The following is a 15927-nucleotide window of genomic DNA, read 5'->3' on the forward strand; positions in this document are numbered from 1 at the left end:
CTTCCCTAAGTTAATTTTTCTGTTATCTGTGCTCTCATGAGAGTAAATAGGTCACCTACTCTCTCTTATTATTAACTGTTATCATGTCTGTCTTACCCACTAGACTGAAAGCTAGTCTAGTGTATCAGCTAGGTCTTACTTATTTTTTATGCTAAGAGAGGACCTTAAATAGCAATAAGCATTTGTTGAACAAAATATATCATTTTAGTGTTACATGGTGGACAAAAAAAATGAGGGAAGCAAAAAAATAAATATTAAAAGTTTGAAGGGATAAATGGCAAAGTTGAACTTTTACACAACTAATTAGACAAAAAGAGAAAAAATGATGCTTCAAGTGGGTTAAAGTAAGTAGAGTCTGAGAAGATATCTTTTATTTCATTCTGTTGGTTAAATTCTGTTGGCAGAAATCCTCAGCATTAAGAAGGGATTGAAGGCTGAATTTAAAGGGTCAAATAGTTGGATAACAATATGTTTGCATGTAAAATAATTTCTTTCTTATCTTTGTCTCAGTAAAATAATATGGTAGTCCTATGAATATAGAAACAATTATTTTTGGAATATAGGCATGGAAAAACAAAATTTATTATATTCATTTTTTATTCACTTGATAACATAGAAGAGTATGATCTTCTGGCCATCTGTTTTGCTCTGATAGCCTTGGAATGGGAATCTCAGCAAAGTGTATAATATAAGCCATTCACTTCAGAAGGAATTTGTAGAATTTCATGAACAGTGGTTGTGATGTTAATGAGTATGTACAGTATTCTTCTGACAGGTATAACAGAATGTAGATAATCCTCTGTTCTTTTATTAGGTATGAAGTATGGCAGCGAGGAATAATGTGATCATTTATAGGAATTATAATATTTATGTATTTCAGTTGAAGAATCGGCTTGACATAAATGTGACGGGATGGAGAGCAATGTGAAATATTTTTCACAGGAAGTGATTAGGTTGAATTTACGCTGAAAAACGTTATACAAGAAGCAAGCTTTTCTTTTTAGAGTTTTACTATAGCTTTGCTGAAGTTTATTCTGATCTTAGAAATTACTAACTTTTGCTTAACATAATATCACTTAATTTGTAACACTAATTATTATACTAATATTAAAATAACTACTGTAGTAAAAGATATTTGAGAAATCTTTATTTGGAAATGTGAGGATTTTTTTATAATTGTATTTTAGATTTATTTTAGATTTTTTTATAATTGGATATTTTAGATATCCAATTATTTATGAAATAGATTAGTTATTATTATTTTTAAACATCCAAATCTGAAATGACATTCTCCAAAAGAATGAATATGTACATGTGTATAAAATCTTTTTTAGAGATGATATGATTTATTTAAGTTGCCCTTCTTTAGGCACATAGCTTATTCTACTCATATTTTTCTAACTTCATTTGATCATTAATCCACCTCGTCTAGCAATACTTAAAACTGCCTTTTCGACTCTTTCTTTCTTATCCTTCAATACAGAAGCCATCTGCTGGATATGATGCCTTCTTTGTACGTTTTGTATACTTTATTTTTCCCTCCATTGCCTATCCAGTACTTTTGATTCTGCTGTTATATTTCTAAAAACAAAATAGGGAAATGTTAACATACTCATCTGTAACCATTTAATTTGAGGAAAGATATGTGAAATATGACTGATTTGAATAACATATTATTTTGAGTAACACAATTTGGCTTCTGTGAAATAGCAGGTGTTTGTATACTGCAATATTCAAAGTCAACTAAAATTCTCCAACTTCCTTATAATTTTGAGATTCATAGCAGCTTGAACCCTGCTGACTATTTCAACCTGAGCTTGCCAAATCATGTCAGTATTTCAAAGAGACAGTGGACCTTTTGGAAAGTACATATTGCTAGGGAGAGGTGGGCGATATGTTCTTAAACTATGTCCAATGTTGATGTGAATTTTCCAGTTTGATCAAAAAAGCCCTACAGTCTTCTAATTGTAACTTCATTGTTGAGCATTGGTCTCTGTTTTGTCTTTTCTTCAAATTCACTGAACTCTAAGGCAAATTTTGCCTACATTTTTCTAAGACATCCCAGAACAAGTGGCAATTTGGTTGATAATGATGTTATTTTAATTACAAAATTATTTCTATAGAAACATTATAAGAATACTATTTTTTTAGTTTTGTTTTATTGTTATTTTTGAGACAGCATCTGGCTGTGTTGCTCAGGCTGGAGTGCAGAGGCTCCATCTCCTCTCACCGTAACCTCTACCTTCCGCACTCAAGTGATTCTTCCATTCTAGCCTCCTACGTAGCTGGGACAACAGGCATCTGCCACAACGCCCAGCTAATTTCTATTTTTTGGTTTTTGTTTTGTTTTGTTTTGAGTGGAGTTTTGATATTGTTGCCCCGGCTGGAGTGCAGTGGCGTGATCTCAGCTCATGCAACCTCCACCTCCCTGGTTCAAGTGATTCTCCTGCCTCAGCATCCCAAGTAGCTGGGACTACCGGCATCCACCACCACACGTGGCTAATTTTTGTATTTTTAGTTAGAGACAGGTTTTCACCATGTTGCCCAGGCTAGTCTCAAACTCCTGGGTTCAAGCAATCTGCCCCCCTCAGCCTCACAAAGTTCTGGGGGATTACAGGCATGAGCCAGTCCTGGCCAAGAATGCTATTTTAAATACAACTGAAATAGCCATGTACATCTATGGTTTGCCTCTGGGTAAATAGATTTAGGTATAAAGGTCTAGTTAAGAAGAGAACTAACTGTTTTTTTGAGTGCTCACATCATATTATTTTACTATACTTCTTAAATGTATGTTACCTTATTTAATCCTCTTAAGATTTAGCTACTGCTCTCCCTATTACACAAAGATCATAATAGCTAGCATTTATTGAGCACTTACTCTGTACCGTGCACTGTGGTAAGAGCTTTATGTGTGCTATCTTTGTTATAGTCTCATTGAGAGATATGATATTATCCCTGTAAAGAATTGAATTTCTGGAGATTTTAAGTAACTTGCCCAAGTAGTCCTACTTTTCTAGGGATCAACCTTCACGAGATAATCAAGCTCATGTCTGATTCCCAAGGCCATATTCTTTCCTCTATGTGACTGCTTCTCTTTTTGTAACATACCAGTGCTTGTTTTAAAATAGAAATTACTTTACATAATTTAATAATTTAGTATCGTAGATATTCCCTCAAATCTTTAAAGCTCCGTGTTTGGGTTTTCCATGGCATGACACCACATTCCCCAATGTGTATATGCATTCCATTTTGAGAAGCTGAGCAGGTCAATATAGTTCTTCCCAAGCTTGCAGTGTATTAATAGCAGTTGTGCAAGGAATTATGTCAAATTGACTAAACTGCTATCCTGTGTACCCCTGAATTGCTTTGGTGAAAATGCTCTAATGATTGGGAGTGTCTGTTCAGTCCCTCTTACACCTCAGAGATAAACCTGCCAACTCAGGTGACAATTAATCTGTACAATGTGATGAAGATAATTCAGGATGTTGATGTTTAGCGAGTCCTGTTCAGCTCACATAACACATTTTTTCCTTCTAAGGTCAAGAGTGTTTTCGATGTTGACAGTGGTAATTTAGCTCTGAGCTGAACTACTATTAAATTGTCTATATAGAGGCAAAGAAGTTCAGACTTTCTGTTCTACATCACCATGTCACCTCTGTGCTTCATGTTTTCCTGTGAGTGGCCCACATTTTCTTGTGAAATTACACATTTTCTCTCACTGTCAGAAAGAGAGAAAGAGAATTTCATTTTGTAATAATGCCAGAACACATGTGTGTGCTTCCACTAGCACACTGTAATTCTGGGACTTGGGAATGGTCCAGTCCGGCGATATGCTTGTCTCTTGTATTTATACATACAGATTTGTTCTGCTGGTCATGTGCCAGGCTCTTTGTGCATGTTTTCCCCTTTCCACCTAGTTTAAATGTTTCTGTAATCTTAATATGCACTACCGCTAGTCACTTCACACTCTAGAAGCAGAAGTGAATGAGTATTGCTTACTAAACATTGCTGTTTTGTATAGATCTTTCTTTATTTGTAAGTCACAGAAAATTATTGTTCACGGAAGGTGACTCAAGAATCTTTTGCCTGGTAGGAAGTAGAAATCTGATAAAGTTTAGTTGTTACATAACCCTGTTTTGTCAAAAAGAAAAATGTGTTTTGAGTTGATTAGTATCACATTAACATTTGTAAACTGCTGGTCCTTTTAACTAGTGTTAAATTAAGAAAAATTTTCCATTAAGCAGAATTTCTAAATAATTGTCTTAATTGGATCTTGTAAAGAGAAATTTTAAGCCACCAGCACTTGGACTGACTAGATAGCCCATTGCTTTGATGCCTGGCCAATTTTTCCTCCATCTGTGAGTCAGCTTAAGTATGCCTACTCTTTTTCCAACCTCCCCTGACTCACTCGTGCAGAACAGAGGCCCTGCTCTCTGTTTTCCCCTTATGTCCCTACTGTGCACTTGTGTAACAAGAGCCCTTTTAAGTATGATCTTCAGTTTGATAAGGGCCTGCCTCTGGAGTTGGCATGATGTTCCACCATGTATAAGAGTAGGAATTACCTCAGTTTATCTTTTCCTATCCAGTGTTGCACACAATGCCAGGCATATAGTAGGTACTCTAGTCTAAATACACAGTAAGGAATGGGTGGAAGCATGAGTTTGTCTTTAAGCTATAAAGTTAGTTTTTAAATAACGTAATGATTCTTGGTAGTGAACTTCTGGAACATGCCTACAATGTAATAGCATGAACTGTGAAGCCAGATAGCTTCTGTGTGATTCCCAACTTTGCCAGATCAAGCTTCTGTACCTGAGCAAGGCACTTAACCTCTCTGTGCCTCGGTTTCTTCTTTTGTAAAACCAGGATTATAATAGTATTTTAGGGCTTTTTATGAGAATGTAATGTGACCATACATCTAAAGTACTTAGAATAGCACCTGATGCAAACTAAGTTGCTCTATAATGTTTCTGTTCTTACGATATAACCTACAAGGAAAAAGTAGAATTGCAGTATGCTGTGACAACAGGCCCCTGAAAAAATGTGTTTTTGTAAGTGGAGAAGATGAATGGAAACTTAATTATGCTTAGCAAATTCCCATGGTCTTCCGCTCTGAGAGGATGTCTTTGTTAATGCTCTCGTTGTTAAGAGTGTCTTCGGGAATGGAAAGCTGAGGTCACAGTGAGACCTCACTGATGTTGCTAATGGAGCCTAGTGGTTTCATCTGGTGGGACATGGCAGTGTCATGGAGCCATCATTTGACTCATCTAATTGTGAATTATTGTGAGAGAGAAACAGGAATTAGGGTAACTGTAGACTTCTGTCCCAACCAGGAAGGGGGTGCTGTTATAAATACATTGAAACAGTGGGCATAGACAGAGCAGTTTCAGGAAAATCACAATTACTTAGAAGAACATTTTAGACTTTTCAGTACATATATGACCTAGTTCACTTAAGAAGCTTTCTGAGATACACTACCTTTGATGTGCATCGTTACCTTGAAATTGCTTTAAGAAGATAAATGGGTCATTTATCCCTCTTCTGTTTAGTTTCATTCATTAGTACAGAATGTGAACTACACAGTTGAGTTTAGGTCTCACTGCTTTCCCCAGTCTTAGTGTCCAATGAGTGGGCCTGGGAAAAAGAGCTGATTCCTTTCCCCCATGGTAGACTGGAAAGCAGTGGAAGCAAGAGAGGATGACACGAATTAAGAAGTTACTTTTTCTTTAATCTGAATGTTTAACCACTTCCCCTGAATTGAATTCCATTTTTCTGATAGAGAATTGCAACCGGTCGTGTTTGGTTAACCCAGATCTTTGGATTTACAACTGAAAAAATAAAATAAAAAGAAACGTACTCAGATCAGTGATTTTTCATGGCTGTTTATCTTTACGGTGTCAGAACTGGACTAGAACTTAGGTTTCTGTTATTAAATCCAATGCTATCTTCAGTACACTGGTAAATCATCAGAGAATTTAGTATCTAAATAAATTAAACCTCTATGTTCTTTATAGCTGAAACTTCATATATATACATTATATATATGTGTATATATAGTATATTAGAGAATTATTTACATCTGGTTTCATCCTCTTACAAGAGCATTTGGATTTGAGAGCAGCAAGTGGCACTCTGCCAGTGACAAATGGAAGCACTGTGATTGCCTTCCCATCATCCGCTACCTTTTATGGTGTCAAGGGATTTCTAGCTCTCCTTTGTGACCCAGCTGCAAAACAGCTGTTGGTTAGGCTCCTGCCTTTCCACTCTCACAAGACAGTGTTCCTTACCATCCCCACAGGGTTTAAACTTCTGCAGTACAAGTGTCAACTCCGTTCTGTGAGCTCAGGCCTCCCCTTTGGGAGCCAAACAGCATAGCACTTCTCATGTTTTCACTAAGTAGTTTGGAAGAAATGATCCAGTGAATGCTTATAGTGCTGGTGATAACAAATGAGAAACACCCATTGTACTTACAGCCACGCTGAATGGTTGGAGTCATGGCTAATAGCTAATATTTCAGGGTTTTCTAATTGCAGTGATTCCCTAAGTGGAGATCACATTGACCACTTTATCCATCTAAAGTAAAGTTTCGTATTGGAAACCAGTTTTTCATGAACTTTTGGTGCCATCTTATGGATCACAGAATGCTAATAAAATTTGCATTTTTTTTTTTCCTTATGGAGAGGAGTTGTTACCAATGATGGCAGTGGCATGAAGCTATGAGGATCACTCAGGTCTCAAGATTTAGTCAGATCTACCACGGAAACTATGCCATCCATCATTTGAGCAACAACATTTCATAAAGAGAGTATGCATTTAAGGAAAGTGTTTTGAATGTTTGCTTTTGCAAGATGTTTAGCATTCTTCATGCATCTTTGACCACCTACTATGCATCTGGTCCTTGGATAAGTGTTGATTAAACAATTCTACTAAATTGGTTTACAATGAGCAAAAGAGATTACAAATGGCAATTAGAGTACATATGGTAAGTGTCACAACCAAAGTAGGAATCAAGTGTTGTTAGAGCACCCAGGAAGAAGAAGACTCAGCTTAAAGAATTCTGGGCAGGCTTAATTTAGTCGTGGCCATAGTTGGCAAGTTATCTAAGACAAATAGATTTTTGGGTTATTTCCTCTTCTAGTTTTAAACTAAACTAACAACAACAACAAAAAACCATACACATTAATTTTTATGCCCCCTTGTCATTTATGTTTTATGTTCTTTTAAAACAACCCTGATTGTGTCTCCTTTCCTTCTGCTGACACTGTTGCTCCTCTTTCCTTCACAACTAGGTATGTTGGCAATTGTCTGTAATTGTTCTATCTGTTTTCTTACCCACAGCTTCCCAAATAACACCCACTTCTTCTGGCTTCCATACCTGTTAAACATACCTTCCTGCAGTTACCAGTGATCATGTTATGAAATCTAGTGGATGTTTTTCAGCATTAGATACAATTGACTTCTGCTATTTTCTTGAGACTGTATTTCACTTTACTGTCAACCTCTTGATTCAGCCTAGTAAACTACACCCTTGACATCTCAGGTATCTCAAAAGGGGCCAATCTCAACAATTCTCAAAACTAAGCTTATAATCCTACCCACTAAACTTGGCTCCCTTCCATTATTTACTATCTTCCCTTTGGTTTTGGTCCAAAAACGTAGGGGGTCACCCTTGCTACTCCATTGCCCTAGTTGCATTATCTCTGTTCTATCCATGTTATTCTGTCTCTTTTGTATAAATCTGTCTCATGTCAGTCCACTAATCTTGCTTTCATTGTCACCTGTCTACTTACCTTCTGTTCCCATTCCACTTTCTTATCCTTAGTACCCTCAGAGTGATACTACAAAACAGCGGCTAATATTTTACTATCTTACTATGACCAATATGCCAGGTGTGCCCTGCTCTTCCCTGCATTTGTGTATGGTTCACCTTCACTCCTCTCTCCCTCACTCACCCTGGGCTTCACGCAGTGTTTTTGTTTTTCTGCCACAGATATTTACCTTTGCTGTGCCTCCACTTAGAATACTTTCATTTCTGCTTCAATTAGTTAATCATACACATATTTTGATTTTTAGATCAAGCATCAATTATTTTGGAAACCTTCCTTGAGTACTTCCACTAAATTAGACCAACTGTTATAGGTCAAATGGCCATCAATTGTGTTCATCACACTCTTAGCACCTAAAGTTTTTCGTGCCTCAACAGGGCAGGAGTTGTGTCTGCTCCTAATCACTGTTTTCATTCTAGGGCTCAACACAGCACTGGGAACATGGTAGGTGCCCAACAAATATTCATTGGAATGAAAGGAATCAATGAATACATTTAATGTATTGTGGAAATTTCGTTGTTTTAATTAAAAGCAGACACTTTGGTTTGTAATTCAGAGGTAAATTCTATGCATAATTCTAAAGTCTGAGAACAGCACATTTTAATATCTAGAAGGATTTTCATAATTTAAAAATGAAATTTTAGGATATACTTGTATTTATGTGTAACTTTACTGTAAATTTGATTCAAACATAGTTTCTACTTACTTCACCTTAGCTTCCTCAGATGTTTTAATGAAATATCTGAATACTTTTTTCATCAGCTGAGATTATGAATGGATAACGCTTATGATAAGATGTTGGTTTTAACTCTACTTTGAGCTTAGTGTCATGACACAGTATAGCGACCTAAGTAATTTTCTCAGGTGGAGCTTAAGTTGTGGTTGTGCCTATCAAATTATCTCCACTGAAATGTTACTATAGTATGTGTGGGTGACCCCTTTAATTTACAAGGAAAATATACAAGTGAACAGATGTAGAAAGTAAATTAAAATGGTAACATTATAGGAAATCTGAGTAAGGTAAACGCCTTCATTTATGTAATATTTATAGAAGTCAACCATGTTGTGTTTATACCTTAAAATCTAACTTTTTTTACTCATAATGTCAAATCTGTGTAGAAAACAACAGTTCAATTTGAATTCTAAGAATCTCAGATATTTAAATATATATTTATGAAAGGTGAGTTACTTATGATTTAAAATGGTTATTTAAAATGATCCTGTATGTTTACTTGTTATAATGCTTTTTATATTTTTAATTGAAAACATTAAAATGTAAGTAGATGAGTTTTTTGCTGTTGCTTTTCCCATTTCCCCCCCTTCTTGGGATTCTTGCAAGTCTTCTTCTTTTACTTTCATCTCATTGCAAGGTATCAGATTTCCAGTATTCTTATGTCTTGCCAATTCTCGGTCTATGGCACCCTATCTAGTTGGTGTTTCTGAATTTCTTCTATACTCTTTTATCCTATCTTCTCAATCACACAGAACTCTTATCATTCCACTACACATGCACCTTCCTATCAACATTTGCTTTCATACAGTCTTTCCCATGTGAATAAATGGTACCTGCATTCACCTATGTACAGCAAGTGAAAATTTCTGAATTCAGATTAGACGGGCATAGTGGTGTGTACCTGTAGTTCTAGCAACTTGGGAAGCTGAGTCGGGAGGGTCACTTGAACCCTGAATTTTAAGGTTGCAGTGAGCTATGATCATGCCCCTACACTCCAGCCAAGGCAACAGAGTGAGACCCCATCTGTAATTTTTTTTTTTTTTTAAAAAGGTGGAGCCATCTTTGACTCTTCTTTTTCCGTTATATCCACACCTGATCCACTGGCCACTTGTCTTTGAAAGAGATCCTGGAATCTACTCATTTCTCATTAGTTCCACTGCTATCACTTTTATTTAAGCTGTGGAGTATTAACGTTCTAAGAGGTCTCCCTACAGACAGTTTTCTACCCAAAATCTAGAGTGTTTTCTAAAATTTATAAGTGAGATCATATTGTGCATCTATTTCAAATCCTTCATGATGTTCCTTCCTCATCAAAAGACACACCAGGGGCCAATTCAGCAGCATATACACTAAAAGTGAAAGGACTCAGAAAAGATTTCATAGCTCCTGTACAAGGACGTCACATAAATTCGTGAAGCGCTCCATATTTGCACAGTTCCCAGAGGCTGTTTGACCCTTTCTTGGTTAACACCTAAGAAAACAATATGAGTAAAAGCAATCTGTGGCATTCAAATTGAAACGAATTTTCACTACCAAAAGACATCACATAAATTCGTGAAGCGTTCCATATTTGCACAGTTCCCAGAGGCTGTTTGACCCTTTCTTGGTTAACACCTAAGAAAACAATATGAGTAAAAGCAATCTGTGGCATTCAAATTGAAACGAATTTTCACTACCAAAAAAAAAAAAAAAAAAAAAAAAAAAGAAGAAGAAAAGAAAAAAGACAAAGAAATTGTGTGTTCCTTGCAGAACCCAGTAGGCCCTGCACAATCTGGTCCCTCCTGTCATACTCCTGACTCACAATTTTTATGGGATTTGTTCAACTGCTGCCATGATGTTTTCCTTTACAGGCCCCAAAACTCGAAATATGCCAGATATTTGCATGCCCTGCCTACTCCCTTAAGTCACTCTTCCAATATCACTAAAGGCTTCCTTTGTCACTTTATCACACATAACCATCCCCACCCCGTCCAGTTGTGCATTGCTCTCTTCCGCATTCTTCTTCACACAACACTTAAGACTGACAGTGTTACCTACTCATGTGTAAACTAAAGATTCCACCACTAAAATGTGAGCTGCACCAGGGAAGGAACTTTGTCTCGATTACCAAGGCCTGGAACCTAGCCTATCACATAGCAGGAACTTAAACCGTTTTTATAGAGTGAAACATCACATCTCTGAAGCCTTCTCTTTCATTTCTCAGTACTTAGATTACTGTGGTCTTCAGGCACTTATTTTGACCAATAGCATAGTGCATTTTTTTTTAACAGTCTACACTAGATGTGTTCTCTCCTCGTCAGTATCGGAAGATCCAGTGACTAATCTTTTTATTCACCTTTGAAATCCCTACAGTAAAATGAGCCAATTTTACTGATGGTACGATTAAAAAAATGTTATTAGGTTATAAACTATAATTTACAGCCCGCTTATTTCATTTAGCACTGGATCTTGAAGAACTTTTGTGGTTTAAATAATTTTCTACACAATCATTTTAATAGAAACTTTGTATTTCATTGAAATGATTTTTGGTTAATCAAGTTCATGCTGGTGGACATTGAGTTTGTATAAACAGTATTATAATAAAAATGAATAACAACTTCTTTGTATTTACAGGTATTTTCTTAGAACAAATGCATAGAAATAGAATCAGTTGGCTAGTGTGTCTGTGATTTAATGCTTTTCATATGTGTCAAATTTCCCCCAGGATGGTTTTGTTACATATTACTGTATTTTAACAATGTGTCATATGAACACCTGTTTTTATGAACCCTCAAGAATATTGAATTCTCTCTTTATTTGCGAAATTTTTTGATAGATGAATAACATCTCCTTGTATCAATTTACATTTTAGGTAAACCGAATACATGTTTCTTTAGAAATTCTGACCATTATTTTTTGGTATTTGCAAACTATTCGTATGTGCCCTTTGCTCATGTAACGTATCTGGCTCCCATGCCGGAAAGGCAGCTGAGTGTGATGATCCACTTCTTTATCTTGGAGTGAAGCTCAGTCTGCTGCAGTCTTTTATTCCCACTTGGTCAGCCATTTAATTTCAGCCAGTTTTGTGACCTCCTCCTTTCCCAGGGGTTAACCTAAATGTGGGAGGCATAATGGTGCTCACAAACCTGGGAAGGAGGCTGTCCTGGCCATCTGATCTGAGCTACCACCACCTTAAAGCCTGATGGCTCTGCAGTGGCACTGGGGATGGGCTTCAGGGAAGATTTGCTCAGGAGTCCAGCCTTGTTCTGGGCATACCAAGGAAATCATTCCTCCCTTGTGAGGTCTCCTCACTGAATCTGGATGTTGTCCTTGAACAGTGTGCAGCATTCACTTTGACCTCTAGCTGCCCTTGGTGTCACTTGATATAATTTTTCAATCAGCTTAGGTCCTATGACACTATAAGTATCTTTCAGCCAGCCTCTACTTTAGGATGTTTAGGAAAAGAGGGCACAGAAGACCAGACATTTATGGAAAGTGGGACTTGAATGATAATTAAGGGAGGACAAATATTAATATCAGTTAACTGTTCAGCCAGATCATTGCTGTATCAGGTAGCTTTATTCTGTAATTTCTATTTATGATGTTTATAGAATATTTATTATATTTTAAAAGCTTTCCAGAAGATGTACTAAGCTAGCCCTAAGAAAATGAAACTCATGGTCACATTTTGGGTATCTGACAATTTGATGGGGAAATATTTTGTAATATGCAGATAAACTAATCATGAAAGTTACCACTGCCCTGTCCCTTTACTTTGCCTCTAATTAAGGTTAGCTCTGACTCATAGTATATAACATTGGGGAGAGGCCATTACACTTAAATGGTTTTATATAAATCATCTTGGTTTGTAAGAATAAGTTGAACTGTTAGGGGTTTTTTTCATGGTTTCTCTTTTTGTTTGAGGAGGAAACACGTTTTTATCCTGAAAATGTATCACATAAAAATACTGTGATGCTTAAAAAGACTCAGATACAAGAAGTTGGGAAGGGTGTGTGTGTGGTAGTGAGAGGGAGAGATAGAAGGTTTGTTAATGGGCACAAACATTAGATAGAAGAAAAAAGTTGTAATGTTCTATAGCAGAATATGGTGATTGTACTTAACACCAATGTATTGTATGTTCAGACTGCTAGAAGAGAGGATTGGAAATGTTTTCAGCATATAGAAATCATAAATATTTATACTCAAGGTGATGGACACCCCACCTCAACACACTCTGACTTGGTCATTATACGGAATATCACATGTAACAGAATGTCACATGTAATATATAAATATGTGCAAATACTTGTATCAATAAAATTTTTAAAAACATTTTTTAAACTATCAAATAACGTTCCTTTTATTTGTAAATTATGGTCATCACAAATTTTTACACTCATTTAACTATAATGCATTGTTAAACATATTTTTCAAACTGCACATAAGTTTTTGGACCTGTTTTTTCAGCTGCTTCCCTTTCATATTTGTTATTTGTATAGAGATAACATTTGAAAGTGAAATGAAAATATGATTTGCATTGGTTGTGAAAAATAACAGACACTCATAATTTTAAGAAATTCCCAAAGAGTAAACACCAGACATATGGAAGTGGCTGCTAGAACACACTACTTAAGAGACTGTTCCTTCCCCAGACTTGCAGCAGCCTCTAAATAAAGAGTAGGGCCACTGAAATGAAGTTCTCTGGTTTGTTCTTGATTTTGTTCTAGTTGGTATTCCTACTGATGCTGAAGGTATAGGTAATCACCAGCTAAGATATAAATATTTGTTTGAGAATGTGAGCTAGTTCGGAAGAATTATTTTTATCATTTTAGAAACCTTAGCTGATATGACATTTTCCAGATATGAAATGGAGAAGTTCCTACTTTGTTCACAGCTCTGTAATTTACTACTAACATGTGAACATCAATAACTGAGTAGGAACTATAAGCTATTAAGTTATATAAATAAAATAGGGCCATGCATGGTGGCTCATACCTCTAATCCCACTTTGGGAGACCAAGGCAGCTGGATCACTTGAGACCAGGAGTTCAAGACTAGCCTGGCCAACATGGTGAAAACCCATGTCTACTTTAAAATACAAAAATTAACTGGGTGTGGTGGTGCACGCTGTAGTCACAGCTTCTCCAGAGGCCGGGACGTGAGAATGGCTTGAACCCAGGAGACAGAGGTTGCAGTAAACTGAGATCACACCACTGCACTCCAGCCTGGGTGACAGAGTGAGACTCTTGGGACTCTGTCTCATTGAAAAAATAAAAAAAGAAAAAGAAAAGAAATCATAGTAGCCTGTTTATATGTTGACTGGTTATTGTATTTACAGAATACTTGGATGGCTATAGAAGAAAAGGTAAAGATTTGTGTTAGTTTATAGAACAAGATTAATGCACTAATTACATTTGGGGAAAAAAGTGTATATATACATATATTTATACATAAATGTATTATATATATTTACATATAAATGTATTATATATTTACCATATAACTGTATTATATATTCATATTTATGTATAGTAGAAAAAAACTGTTTTTTCCTATTATGCTCTCAACTTAGAACACTTCTAACACAAGTGTCAGTGCAAGAATTCCCCACAAACCAATCATCAGAGTTACCACAAACCAAGCCGTTTTCCAGCAGACACCAACAGGATGCCCTGCTATTAAATTCTGACACTAACCAGAGTTAGTGCAGACCTCACAGTTAAGGACTCAGTCTCACAAAACTGCTGCCCCACTTTAGGTGCCAATCCAAGTTGTAGGTTTCCAGGTTACCCACAACTTCTATACAACACGACTACAAATTGGAGGTTCCCATGACCCTCTTCCCGGGTGCAGTTTGCTAGTGTGACTCACAGATCCCAGGAAAACAGATGACTTACTATTGCCAAATTATTACAAAGGATATTTTAAAGGAGACGATTGAACAGCCAGATAAAGAGATACACAGGAGGAGGTTTGGAAACATCCTTAGCATAGGAACTTCTGTCCTGGTGGAATTGAGGTGTGCCACCCTACTGGGGTATAGACATGTTCTTATTCATCAGTACAGAAGCTTTCCAAATCCTGTAATTCAGGGATATTTATGGAGGCTTCTTCATGCAGGCCTAATAAATTATTAACTCAGCCTCCATCCCTTCTCCTCTTCCCAGAGAATAGTGGGAAGGGTGGAGCTGAAAATTCCAAGTTTCTAATTATGGCTTGATCTTCCTGGTGACCAGCCCCCATCCAGGAGCCTATCAAGATTTGCCTCATAAGAACAAAAGACACCTCTATTCCCTAGGAAATTTCGAAGAATTAGAAGCTGTGTATCAGGAAACTAGGGTAAAAGACCAAATATTAGAGCAAAAGATTATCCTAGCACCCCTATAGCTCAAGAAACTATGAGGATGTTAGAAGTTCTGTACCAGGAATTGGGGATGAAGACCAAAATACACATATTTCCTATTATAAATTGAAATACTAAAATTTACATATTTAAATGTATAAAAAATACGAATTTACATAAACACTCAAAGTCGTATTCATAATGCAATGCAACAGTGAAAGGGCTTGGTGCCTTCCGGTGTCATTTGGTAAAATATTTCTGAGTTGTGGTTATCAAGACACACTACAGAGTTGGTAATTGATGTAATAAATAATTTGTCACTAAAGATAAGGGACAAATGTCTGAGTATAGTATACTCTTTAAAAACAAAACAATTTAAGCTGAAGCCATAATAGTCTAATTATCTCTTACATTTAATATTCCTCCCTGCTTTCAGAGAAGTTTTAGAAATAATTGAAGGACTGTGTGTGTGTGTATGACAATATGTGTGTGTTTTTATATTGTGTATTTTGTAGTTAGATAAACCATTGATCAGTCATTGGGAGAAATGCTGCTTGCCTTGTACATCCACTCAGCCGGGCACCTGAGCTAAACAGTAGTAGTGGCATCCAGTTTAGTTAAGAAAACAAAATGAGTTAGCTTAATACTGATCCCATGATACAGATTAGACTAAACAAACTTTACTGAATATTTCTCTTACATTTCTATGTTTTATTGATGCCAATCAGAGTGGACCTGACCAGGCACTTTCCTAATTGGGATGGTGGGTTTTATTTTTTTCCGTGAGTTTAATAAATATTGGTTGTCTTTAATACTCAATACAGTCCCTTTTTCTTCATTTCCGAACCAGTACTTGTGTTCAGACATGTCAGCCAGTAAACAAAATGAGGAATAATGCTTGTTTGTGCAGAATGCTGACATAATCTAAAAGACACAAGGAAAAGTTTGGTGAGAAATGACTTTTTCTTCACTTTAACTGCCAACCATCTAGAACAATAACAGTTGAAATAGTAAATTTGATTAAACATAATATTACCTCTTCTTCCTCA

At 36.3% G+C, this 15927-nt stretch overlaps 1 protein-coding gene and 1 non-coding gene across 3 annotated transcripts in view; both read left to right on the forward strand.

Moving 5' to 3' along the window:
- TMTC2 (transmembrane O-mannosyltransferase targeting cadherins 2) overlaps positions 1-15927 on the forward strand; it is a 456255-nt gene that overhangs the window by 325575 nt on the left and 114753 nt on the right. The gene's annotated exons all lie outside the window — the stretch shown is intronic.
- Positions 9883-9987, forward strand: LOC114671161 (U6 spliceosomal RNA). Its single transcript, XR_003721050.2, has one exon. It is a non-coding gene; the product is annotated as a U6 spliceosomal RNA (small nuclear RNA).

The sequence above is a fragment of the Macaca mulatta genome, chromosome 11 (assembly GCF_049350105.2).
Source record: "Macaca mulatta isolate MMU2019108-1 chromosome 11, T2T-MMU8v2.0, whole genome shotgun sequence".
Taxonomy (NCBI): Eukaryota; Metazoa; Chordata; class Mammalia; order Primates; family Cercopithecidae; genus Macaca; species Macaca mulatta.